Raw genomic sequence first — 11,137 nt, forward strand, 5'->3', positions numbered from 1 at the left:
CTTCAGAGTTTCCACTGACGATGAGATAAAGATGTCATGTTTCCGGTCCACCAATGAGACGCTGTGGCTGAGGGTTGGTACAGATCTTATGAGTGAGCGGTGTCAGTGTTTGCACAACACTCTCGAGGAAACCTCGGAGCAGAATGGCTGCAGTCTCAGAGCTCTCCGTGCTGCTGTTCGCTCTCATCAGCAACATTCACTCTGAAGAACTCATCGTCCTCCGAGAGGAGAGAGACTCTCTCACCTTCCAGCTCCCAGAGGAGGCCGGCTCCTGCCTGATCTCCAGATCTGCTGGTGAGGAGAAGCTGGTCCTGTGGAACACCTCTGACCTCTGGCCCCAGAACTCCTCAGTACCTGAAGACCTGAAACAACGACTCGTCAGCGTGGCCGATACTTCTTCCTACGAGATCAACGACCTGACCCGTTCAGACTCCGGCCTGTACCAAGAGGAGTGCTGGACTGAGGGCAACGTGACTCATGAGAGAAACACCACAGTTACTGTTTGTGGTTCACTATATGGGCCCTATCCTGAATTCATGGAAGATGAAGAAACAAAAGACCTGCGTTGTCGTGGAGCAGATGACCACCTGGATGTCCAGTGGCTCAAACGGGATTATCGACATGAACAGAAAATATGGACCAGAGTTTTTGGGGAGGATACGGCATCAGTGATGGACAAAGATAGAGGAAGATACCAAGTGGTGACGAACACATCAGCTCTACGTATATCCAACACCTCACCAGCTGACCTCGGAGAATACACCTGTCTGCTGATGGACCAACAGCAGTGTGTTCGCAGTCAGCCTGTAGAGTATGAGCTGAACTATGAGAGGATCTATCTCTCAGAGGAAGACACGGCTGTGCTGCAGTGCCCTGACTCTGGTTTCAGTGAAGAGAAGCCTCCAGATTGGAAGACTGAGTTATTCAACGTGGACCAAGAACAACATAACCAGCCTGTGGGTGTAATGGACCAGAACTACTCTCTGGTGTTAACATCAGTAACGTTAAATCACTCAGGTCTGTACTCTTGTTATAACTTAAATATTGTGAAATCATATCGGCTGTTCGTGTGCCCCAACCCCCCCCCCCCCCCCCCCCCCTGCTGTAGAGCTCTTCTCAGGGGGAGAAGAAGTCACTCTCAGATGCAAAGATTGGGAAAAGGGTTGGTATCATCTTTGGTTCTTTAAGTCAAACCGAACCAAAGGAAGAACCTTTAGTTTATCTAATCAGATCAGCAGCAGTGTGGGCAGGGACACTGATGGGAGATTGGTGATCTCTGATGTCTCTCTGGAAGACACAGGAGAGTATTGGTGTGCAGTTCTTGATGATGATCTTCAGTGTCTGTCTTCAACCAAGACCCTCCTGCGCAGAGACCCCTTTGGGGTTCACTCCACCTTCTACGCAGTGAGATGCTCAGCGCTCAGTGTTCTGCTGCTGATGCTCTGTGTTGCTGTAGTCACTGTGAGCCCGAGGACCAGAACACGGGACACTTCATATGCATAATAAAGAAGGGGCAGATTTTGAATCTGAAAATACACAACCGGAAAAAATCTGCCACTTCCTCACAGAGCCCCTCCCCCAACACACACAAACGCGCACATGACCAATGAGGGCACGAGATCAGTGTGTGCACAGATGGAAGGCTGACAGGCAGGTAGGCCATCCAGTTACTTTAGCCGGCTCAGATGATTGGTCGTGCTTTTTACAGCGCCACGGCTTCAAAGCACTTCAGATATTCATTGCTATCGGGACGTTAAGAGCATTCCATGGAATATAACACAAAGTGTATCTCGAGCCGGTTTCTCAAACTTACCTACCCCACCTTTAATGTCAGCAAAACATTACAATTATTATTGCCAATGGACTACGCTTAGCTAACAGACTAATTTCCACCACTCATGGACCACACCCACCTCTTCTTTTGAAACACTGGGTGACATACTGTCGGCCTTTAGTCCCTCTCTCTTGTCTCTCTCCTTTCTTTTCTTTTTGAAAGCCTGACTTTGTTAGTCGTTGAGACATCGTACACACGGAAGTACTAGCATCCCTCCTCACATGCTCTCACTCTGCTAGAAAGTGCCGGTGCCGCACAGCGTTTGGAGGCAGGACCAAACCATTACATGTAAATAGAGGGGGGTGTTCGATGCTTTGGATAATTAACTTTTGGAAGAAAATAAGTTAAATGAATCGTAAGTTTAGTGAGTACATTATCAATATGACGTTATATTAATGTTAATTATTGATGATTGATTAAAGGTTACTTAAACATTTTTTCTTAATGTTCTAAAAATGTCTGGGGCCCCTGTCAGTCACGGGCCCTTAGAATCGGGTTCACAGGGTCAGAGTAATGACCTCCGTCTTTTTTAAAGAGTGTTGAACACGTGAACTACACACTCTGGTTCTCTGAGAGGAAAATAAGCAACAAGACGACATGTACTTCAGACTAACAGACAAACACCACGGCTGCATGTTGTGGGTCATTTCAGAGTCAGGAGGAGTTATTCTTATTTTACTTTTTATAAAGCAATGTTAGTTTTTACATTTCCTATTAACAGTTTACTGACATGTCCAAATTGCACATCTTGAAACTAAACCAGTGTTCTTGTTTATGACATTTATTTGTGTACGCTATTTTTCAAAACATGATGCGCTTTCACACGCAGTACTTTTCCCACAAAGGTTCATCAGAACTTAGTTCATGAGAACTCTTTAGTTCTCATGAACTAAGTGCAGATCTGTTCACACCGGAATAAGTCCCTGGGGGAGGATGAGGCAAATGAAGCTTCTTCTTCTTCTGCTTTGGGTTTACTGGCAGGCCGCAAACCACTTCACGGCGTATACTGCCGCCCAAGGTCCCCGGCCGGAAGTCCCCGGAGTTGGGGTCTGGCTTCAGTAGAAGCTCCCACGAAATACCTGGGTTGCGTTCGGATAGTTTAAAAATCAGCTCCTAAGTTCTAACCCTATCTCCTATTCCTTGACCTCTGAGTGAAACGTCACGGGGTTAAGGGATAGTGGATAGGAGAATTCAAAAGGACTTAGGAGAAGAGACTGCGGTACTTTAGAGAATCCGAATGCACTTTCACTATCCGACGTGTTTATGATGCGCCAGCGGACGTCCTGAATGTGCGTCTGCTGCTGTGGGGAAACTTTATTGTTATTACACGTAGTACAACACGATGTAATGTGCTCCCAGACAGAAAATGCAAAGAGTGGATAAAGTGCATGACTTTCTGCCTCTAGTGAAGCTTTCTTTAACTTGTCCTGACTTCTCTGTCACACTCACAGCCGTTTTAAACGCTCTGCAGCGTCCTATAGGGTTGCCATGACGACTGGCAAGCTTTCCAGACCAAACTGGCACAACACGGACATTACCGAGCAACGCAGAAGCATGTCAGCCTGATCTGGGTCACTCAATGACCAGCTGCTTATTCAACAATGGGTCCTTTCTGAAACCCAAGGGCGAGTCCAGATAAAAACAGCAAGCAGCTCGTCTGATGCCACGTTCAAATCCCGTCTGTAAAAACCAACTCTGAAAATACATTTTATGGCATGGGAAACATGGGACATTTTTCATTGATTTGATTTATTTCGAACGTGTAAAACAACATATATGAAATGAAACGAGAGAATCATGACACTGCACACACTTAAGCAGTTATCAAATTATAAACAAAAATGTTATTAACTTACAAATGATATATAAACAATTGATCTACGTAATTACACATCCGAAAAGGGGTTGGAAGAAGTCTACACTTATGTAATCCCACCCCTTCTCCCAGATTCAAATGATTCACTTCTTTTCAGTGTGATAAGGTGAACGTGTTTTGCAAAGTGTTCATGGGACCAAACTGTGTCGGGTTATACAGTGGGAAGGGAGTGAAGAATCGGTTTGAAAATAGTTCGGACTGGTTCGTCGAGATGTAATTATGTTCACTTTGTTGGATGTTTGAAATGTGCAGACAGCATTTAGAAGTAGAGAGCGGTCATGTGTTGATGATGTGTGTTTTTCTATTATTATTTAACAAATATAAATCAGTGTCTGTTTAGTGTTGTGTATTTCTTCTGGGTTTTACCGTGAGTTTAAAGAGTTTGTGATGCATTTTAGTGAGCGATCGTTCTGTGCCTCCTTTCTCCGGATGGTCTTTGTCTCTGCAGCTGATTGGACGACACCTGTTTCAATTCAGCTGATAAGCCATGATTAGTAAAGGCTCACCTGCCTGGGTGAAGCCTCACGGTTTGTATCAGAGGCATGACACAACGGTTGCGTTCGGATAGTTTAAAAATCAGCTCCTAAGTTCTAACCCTATCTCCTATTCCTTGACCTCTGAGTGAAACGTCACGGGGTTAAGGGATAGTGGATAGGAGAATTAAAAAGGACTTAGGAGAAGAGACTGCGGTACTTTAGAGAATCGACTGCACTTTCACTATCCGACGTGTTTATGATGCTCCAGCGGACGTCCTGAATGAGCGTCTGCTGCTGTGGGGAAACTATGGAAACTACAGTTCTCTATACAGCGGACTACAACATGGATGTTCAATAAGAACGAGGGACTCCTGTGAACTCATCTAGAGACTCTGTGCTCTGACGCTGTTGCTTTATGCTTTATGAACGGGGACAACAGAGAAACAGATTCTTCAGGACCAAAGCTGGAATTGAAATAAAAAAGGAAAGTGAAACTTCTGCTCGTCCCCCTCTCCCTCCGGTCCTCATTAATACAAATGATCCCAATACGTATGATTGATGAAAAGATCTTAAATCAATACAGATGTATTTATTATAAACGTTAGTCCTTAACATCTATCACTGTGTATATCACCATTCAAACATCTTTAAAAGTTGAACAAACCCCACAGCTCAGTGAAGACTGAGATGTTGACTTTATTTGATCATTTCAGTAAAACTCCACTTCGAGCGTTAGAACTATTAACAAAGCACTTATATACTAATAAAGGGCTGGCTTATCTAAAGCCAGTTGAGTAGCACTTGAAATGTTTGGCTCTATGAAACCTGATGTACTTTATGATTCTGTTTTCTTCAAGGTTGTATTTTGTTGGTCGAACGCACTTATTGTAAGTCGCTTTGGATAAAAGCGTCAGCTAAATGTGATGTAATGTAAAAACTAACGTTCATATTTCTCTTTTTGATTATAATACTGATGAACGTTCAAAACAAAGCACTTTGGCAACTTACCACATACGTTTTAAAAAGCTTAATAAGCACCGTAACTTTCATGATATAATTTCTCCGTCATAATCGTTTGTGTCCGTGAACGGCCGACTGTTGAGTGACGGCAAATGCTGCGGCTGCAAGGCATTGTGGGGCAGCACTTTCTCCTCTCCTTTCGGTAAGGGAGGTCCAGTGGTTCCTAAACTAAAGGAGGTTATCAAGGAAGTTTGAAACCTCCTTTCCTTTCATTTGGAGAATTGGAACGGCTCTTATCATGGCTGCCACTGAGGGACTTCCGGGTCATTTCACTTCGTGAGGAAGGTTCCTAAGCTAAATGGACTATTCGACTGCAGCCCTGCTCTCTAGCAGGGACTGAAAAGGGGGTAAAAAGGTTCTCATGAACTCATTTTAGTTCCGGCTCTTTTTGGTGTGAACGCGACATTTCGGAACTATATTGTAACTAAAGTACTGCGGTGTGAACGCGCCTATGTATACGTTTTACTTTTAAAAAGTGGTCCCCAGAGTGTAGGAATACTCTGTCACAGTAAAAGTAGAAGTACTCAGATCTTGTACTTGAGTGAAAGTAGAAGTACTCAGATCTTGTACTTGAGGCCAAGTAGAATTACTCAGATCTTGTACTTGAGTAAAAGTAGAAGTACCAGAGTGTAGGAATACTCTGTTACAGTAAAAGTCCTGCATTCAAAATGTTCCTCAAGTGAAAGTAGAAAAGTATTCTCATCTAAATATAGTGAAAGACAGTAAAAGTAATCGTTGTGCAGATTGGTCCATTTCAGAATAATATATATGATATGTTTTATAATGATTGATCATGAAAGTGTTCTCAAAGCTGGTGAAGGTGCAGCTATTCTGAAGTACTTTGTATACTGCAGGGTAGCTGGTGGATTTACTCCAGGTGGAACTAAAGTCTGATTCAACACGTGATTATATTTCACATCATTCATCCAGATCTGTGAAGTAACTAAAGGGATTAAATACATGTAGTGGAGTAGAAGTACACCATGTACCTCTGAACTGTAGAGGAGGAGAAGTACACCATGTACCTCTGAACTGTAGTGGAGTAGAAGTACACCATGTACCTCTGAACTGTAGTGAGGAGAAGTACACCATGTACCTCTGAACTGTAGTGGAGTAGAAGTACACCATGTACCTCTGAACTGTAGAGGAGTAGAAGTACACCATGTACCTCTGAACTGTAGAGGAGTAGAAGTACACCATGTACCTCTGAACTGTAGTGGAGTAGAAGTACACCATGTACCTCTGAACTGTAGAGGAGTAGAAGTACACCATGTACCTCTGAACTGTAGTGGAGTAAAAGTACACCATGTACCTCTGAACTGTAGTGGAGTAGAAGTACACCATGTACCTCTGAACTGTAGTGGAGTAAAAGTACACCATGTACCTCTGAACTGTAGAGGAGTAGAAGTACACCATGTACCTCTGAACTGTAGAGGAGTAGAAGTACACCATGTACCTCTGAACTGTAGAGGAGTAGAAGTACACCATGTACCTCTGAACTGTAGAGGAGTAGAAGTACACCATGTACCTCTGAACTGTAGTGGAGTAAAAGTACACCATGTACCTCTGAACTGTAGTGGAGTAGAAGTACACCATGTACCTCTGAACTGTAGTGGAGTAAAAGTACACCATGTACCTCTGAACTGTAGAGGAGTAGAAGTACACCATGTACCTCTGAACTGTAGAGGAGTAGAAGTACACCATGTACCTCTGAACTGTAGAGGAGTAGAAGTACACCATGTACCTCTGAACTGTAGAGGAGTAGAAGTACACCATGTACCTCTGAACTGTAGAGGAGTAAAAGTACACCATGTACCTCTGAACTGTAGTGGAGTAGAAGTACACCATGTACCTCTGAATTGTAGTGGAGTAGAAGTACACCATGTACCTCTGAACTGTAGAGGAGTAGAAGTACACCATGTACCTCTGAACTGTAGTGGAGTAGAAGTACACAGTATGAAATAAAAGTACCTCAAAATTGTCAATGTACTTCCCACCTCTGCTGTATTTGCCTTTGTTGTTTTCAAATTGTTCTGGAAATATCTGAGAACAGCAAACAGGATGTTTTCCAGCTGCTATTTTTAAAAAGTATTAAATTGTTTATGGAGGATTTTTCCTTTCGCTGCCCCATTATTCACTCTGATGAAAGCAATCCAATCCACTTTATTTCTAGAGCATTTTAAAAACAGAGGGTTTGCCAAAGTGCTTCACAACGAACATAAGATTATAACAAAATATAATATTACAACAATAGATAAAATAAAGCATAGAATAGGTAGAGCTCAGACTGACTCGAAAGCGAGGGAAAAGAGGTGGGTCTTTAGGCGGGACTTACAAGTTTGAAGAGTGGGCGACAATTTGACATGGGGGGGGGGGGGGGGGGCAGCTCGTTCCGGAGCCTGGGGGCTTCCGCTGAGAAGGCTCGGTCTCCCCTGGTCTGTTTATTTGTTTTAGGGACTACCAGCAGCAGCTGATCAGCTCAAAGCCCTTGAGGGGGTGTACACCTGTAGGAGGTCGGAGATGTACTGAGGGGCCATTAAGCGATTTAAAAACAAACAATAACATCTTAAAATTAACCCTAAAATGGACCGGAAGCCAGAATGGGTGTGATGTGTTCATGCGGGTTCCTGTAAGCAGCCGAGCCGCAGCGTTTTGTAAACCGTGTTATTCTCCGTCATACGTCACCAACTCATTTCAGTGTCTGCAGCGATGACTGTTTTTATTGCATTATATTGGGCTCCCTGAAGGCTTTTATCAGCATAAAACCCGGTTTCATGTGATTTGACTCCTGCTCCTTTATTTTAGTGCATTCCTTCAGCGCCTTTTTATTGTTTTCTATTTCATTATTTTATTGTTAAACTCCATCTGCAACCCATATGCATCTCGTGGGACAATAAAGATTGAATTGAACGGCTCGGGGAGGAGAGCAGGAGACGATGGGAAAATAAAGAATAACTCGAGAAAACCATCTCACTGTGAGGAGTGTTTCGTAACTTCAGGGCTTTTTCAACATATCGTAAGATCTGGAATAAACACAAGGAGTCCTTTAAGTGCTCAGGAAAAAAAGCTGCTGGTGAATTTGATCAATGGTTCGAGAGTACGGAGGCCGACAGGTGCAAAGCATGAGTTTTGGAACATTTGTGTTTTATATCTGCTTCCTTTCTGTCTGCCATAACAGCATCTAAGAGCACCTTGTGAACGTCTGCCTCTTTCAACACAATAAACTCTTCTGTGTTTTTTGATTTAGAAACAGGTTTCTTGCCAAGTAGGTTACGCAAGAACTTACATAGAAAACATACAATACACACATTGAAAAAGCTACTAAATAAATGTAAATATGTAGGTTATAATATGTAATTATATAGATTCAATACAGAGGTTGGGTTTCTGTCGTGGATCGTGACGGCAGCTTCTCCCTCGTTTCCTCCAACGAGATTTTGGATTATTGCATACAATTTAAGATATCCTATTTTTCTGACATCAATGTAATACTCTCTAAGGATATATAATTAGATTCCACTTGTGCTCATAAAAGCTGCACTTCACCACTAATGAGTCAGTTCATCTGCTACGTGTCACTTTAACCGTCAGACACTGCAACACTGACACCTAGCGGCCAAATGCTCACACTGCAATGACATGATAGTGGGACATATACAAACATATACAAACATAAATTAGTAGACATGTATTCATTTAGATGCAACATCCTAGATATAAGATATACAGGATATCCCATTTGATTATATCTGAACTTCATATGATATGTTGTGCTTTTACCTGTTGAGAGGTTTAAATGTTACCAAAGTCTGCACAACCAAACAAAATGTGATAAAACCTCCAATAAATATGGAAACAATGTGTGTGTTTTATTTTTCAGTATATAACATGTTTTGCAAGATGTAATAATGATAATAAGATCAATGATTAAGTGGTTTACAATGGACTACTAGGTTGTAAATAAGAATACAGATCAAAACTATAGAGCAAAACTGGTTGAATTATTGCCAGAAATATTCTACAGTTTTATATATAATAAAATAGTACCCCCACCTAACAATGTACATTTCTCCTCTACTGTGGTAATAAAGAGGTATTTAAATATCCCTCCACTTTAAAATATAACACATTGAAGTTTGTCATTTATTCTCATATTTTCATATTTTTAAGGTTATTTTGTATATTTCAATTCAAGTGTCAGATTCAGATTCTCTTGCACTATTGTATCTGTTGTATTTGTTTTATTTGTTCTATGTCCTATATATATATATATATATATATATATATATATATTAGTGCTGTCAAAATTATCGCGTTAACGGCGGTAATTTAGTTTTTGAATTAATTGCGTTAAAATATTTAACGCATTTAACGCATGTGCAGAATGGCCCGTCCCATACGTGCCACCAGTGGCAGCGCCAGGGTATGGCTGGGGTAGGCTACAGCCATACCAAGAAATGGCTTAGCCCCACCATGAAAAATGATGTTAAAGGAAGCAAAATAAAGTCTGCCAACTCGCGCGGAGTAAATTGCACAGACAGCAGTTAGTAAGATTGATTTCAGTAGCCACGGTTTTGAAAACTTTTGTCACGGAGTGATCGTCTTCTCAATAGAACATCTTTGATAACGGCGTGGTGTTGTTGCAGGAAGTCCCGACGGAGAATACTTTTGCTGTAGTACAGGGGTGCACATAACTGGTACGCAGGTGCATGTGCGTAATCTGAAATGCGTACCGTCACTTGTGTCACAAAGCTCATTTGCGTACCGACGTACTTGTGAAGCTTTTCCAGAAGGCGGTTAGATCACCGGACGACAGAGTCGGTCTCCGTGTGCACAGACAGGGCTGCTGTTAACGTCGGTCTGGACAACGGAACTGTGCCAAAACTACGCCAACCGGCTGCGGAGGGAGACTCCCCCCCTTCACTGGAGAACTGCACTAAAACAGCTGATCACAACGTTCACACTCTGTGGTCACGAAGTACTCCACTAGCCCCCCCCCCCCCCCTATGTCTTTAATGATATGATGAATTGGAAATGGGGGACCCTGATGTAAACAAGCCGAAAGTCTTTCTCTGGTCTGCATCCCCTTAACAATTGTATGTTTTGAGCTGTACTGTACTGTACCCAATATACAAGCTGTTAATAAACTTTTCAATCAATCAATCAATCAATCAATCAATCAATCAATCAATCAACCCCCTCTGTCGACTTTCCTGAAGTACTCCCCCGTTGATAGAAATCAACACGTAATGAATTAAGACCCCACCCGGTTTGATGATTGATAGGTGTGTGGGTTGTCTTTCATTTTGACACGCAGAAAAATGTTATAATAAACATAGATACTGTGTTAATTGGATATATCCGCCTTCTTTCATTTATCTTTCCATTCCCAACAATATACATAAAGAAATGGCATATTTTGGACATAGTTCGAATGGTGATTAATCTGATTAATTAATTTTTAAGCTGTGATTAATCTGATTAAAATTTGTAATCGTTTGACAGCCCTAATATTTATATATGTTGCTCTGTTGGAGGAGCTTTAAGTGCGGGGCCGTTTCCTCCTATAGGCGGACTGTGCAGATGCATAGGGCCCCTGCGGCCACTAGGGGCCCCCAAGCTGAAAGTTCAGGTTCAGCCTCAATATATTTGGGGAGAATTAAAATGAGCCGTCTTTATTTGTAGACAGCCGAGGTTCAAGGTTCAAGGTTCTTTATTTGTCATACGAACATAGCTACAGAGTAGTTTTGTCGATGAAAATCTTAGGTCACAGGCTTCTCCAACAGTGCAACACAATAACAGATAAACAGACACATATAGTGCAAGTAAATATTAAAAAGTAAATACAAAAAGAAAAATAGTTTTAAAAAAGTGAAATAATGCAATAAGAGAGTGCAAGTTATTGGGATGATATATTAGATACATAGATAA

Source organism: Gymnodraco acuticeps, unplaced genomic scaffold, assembly GCF_902827175.1.
Source record: "Gymnodraco acuticeps unplaced genomic scaffold, fGymAcu1.1, whole genome shotgun sequence".
Classification (NCBI taxonomy): Eukaryota; Metazoa; Chordata; class Actinopteri; order Perciformes; family Bathydraconidae; genus Gymnodraco; species Gymnodraco acuticeps.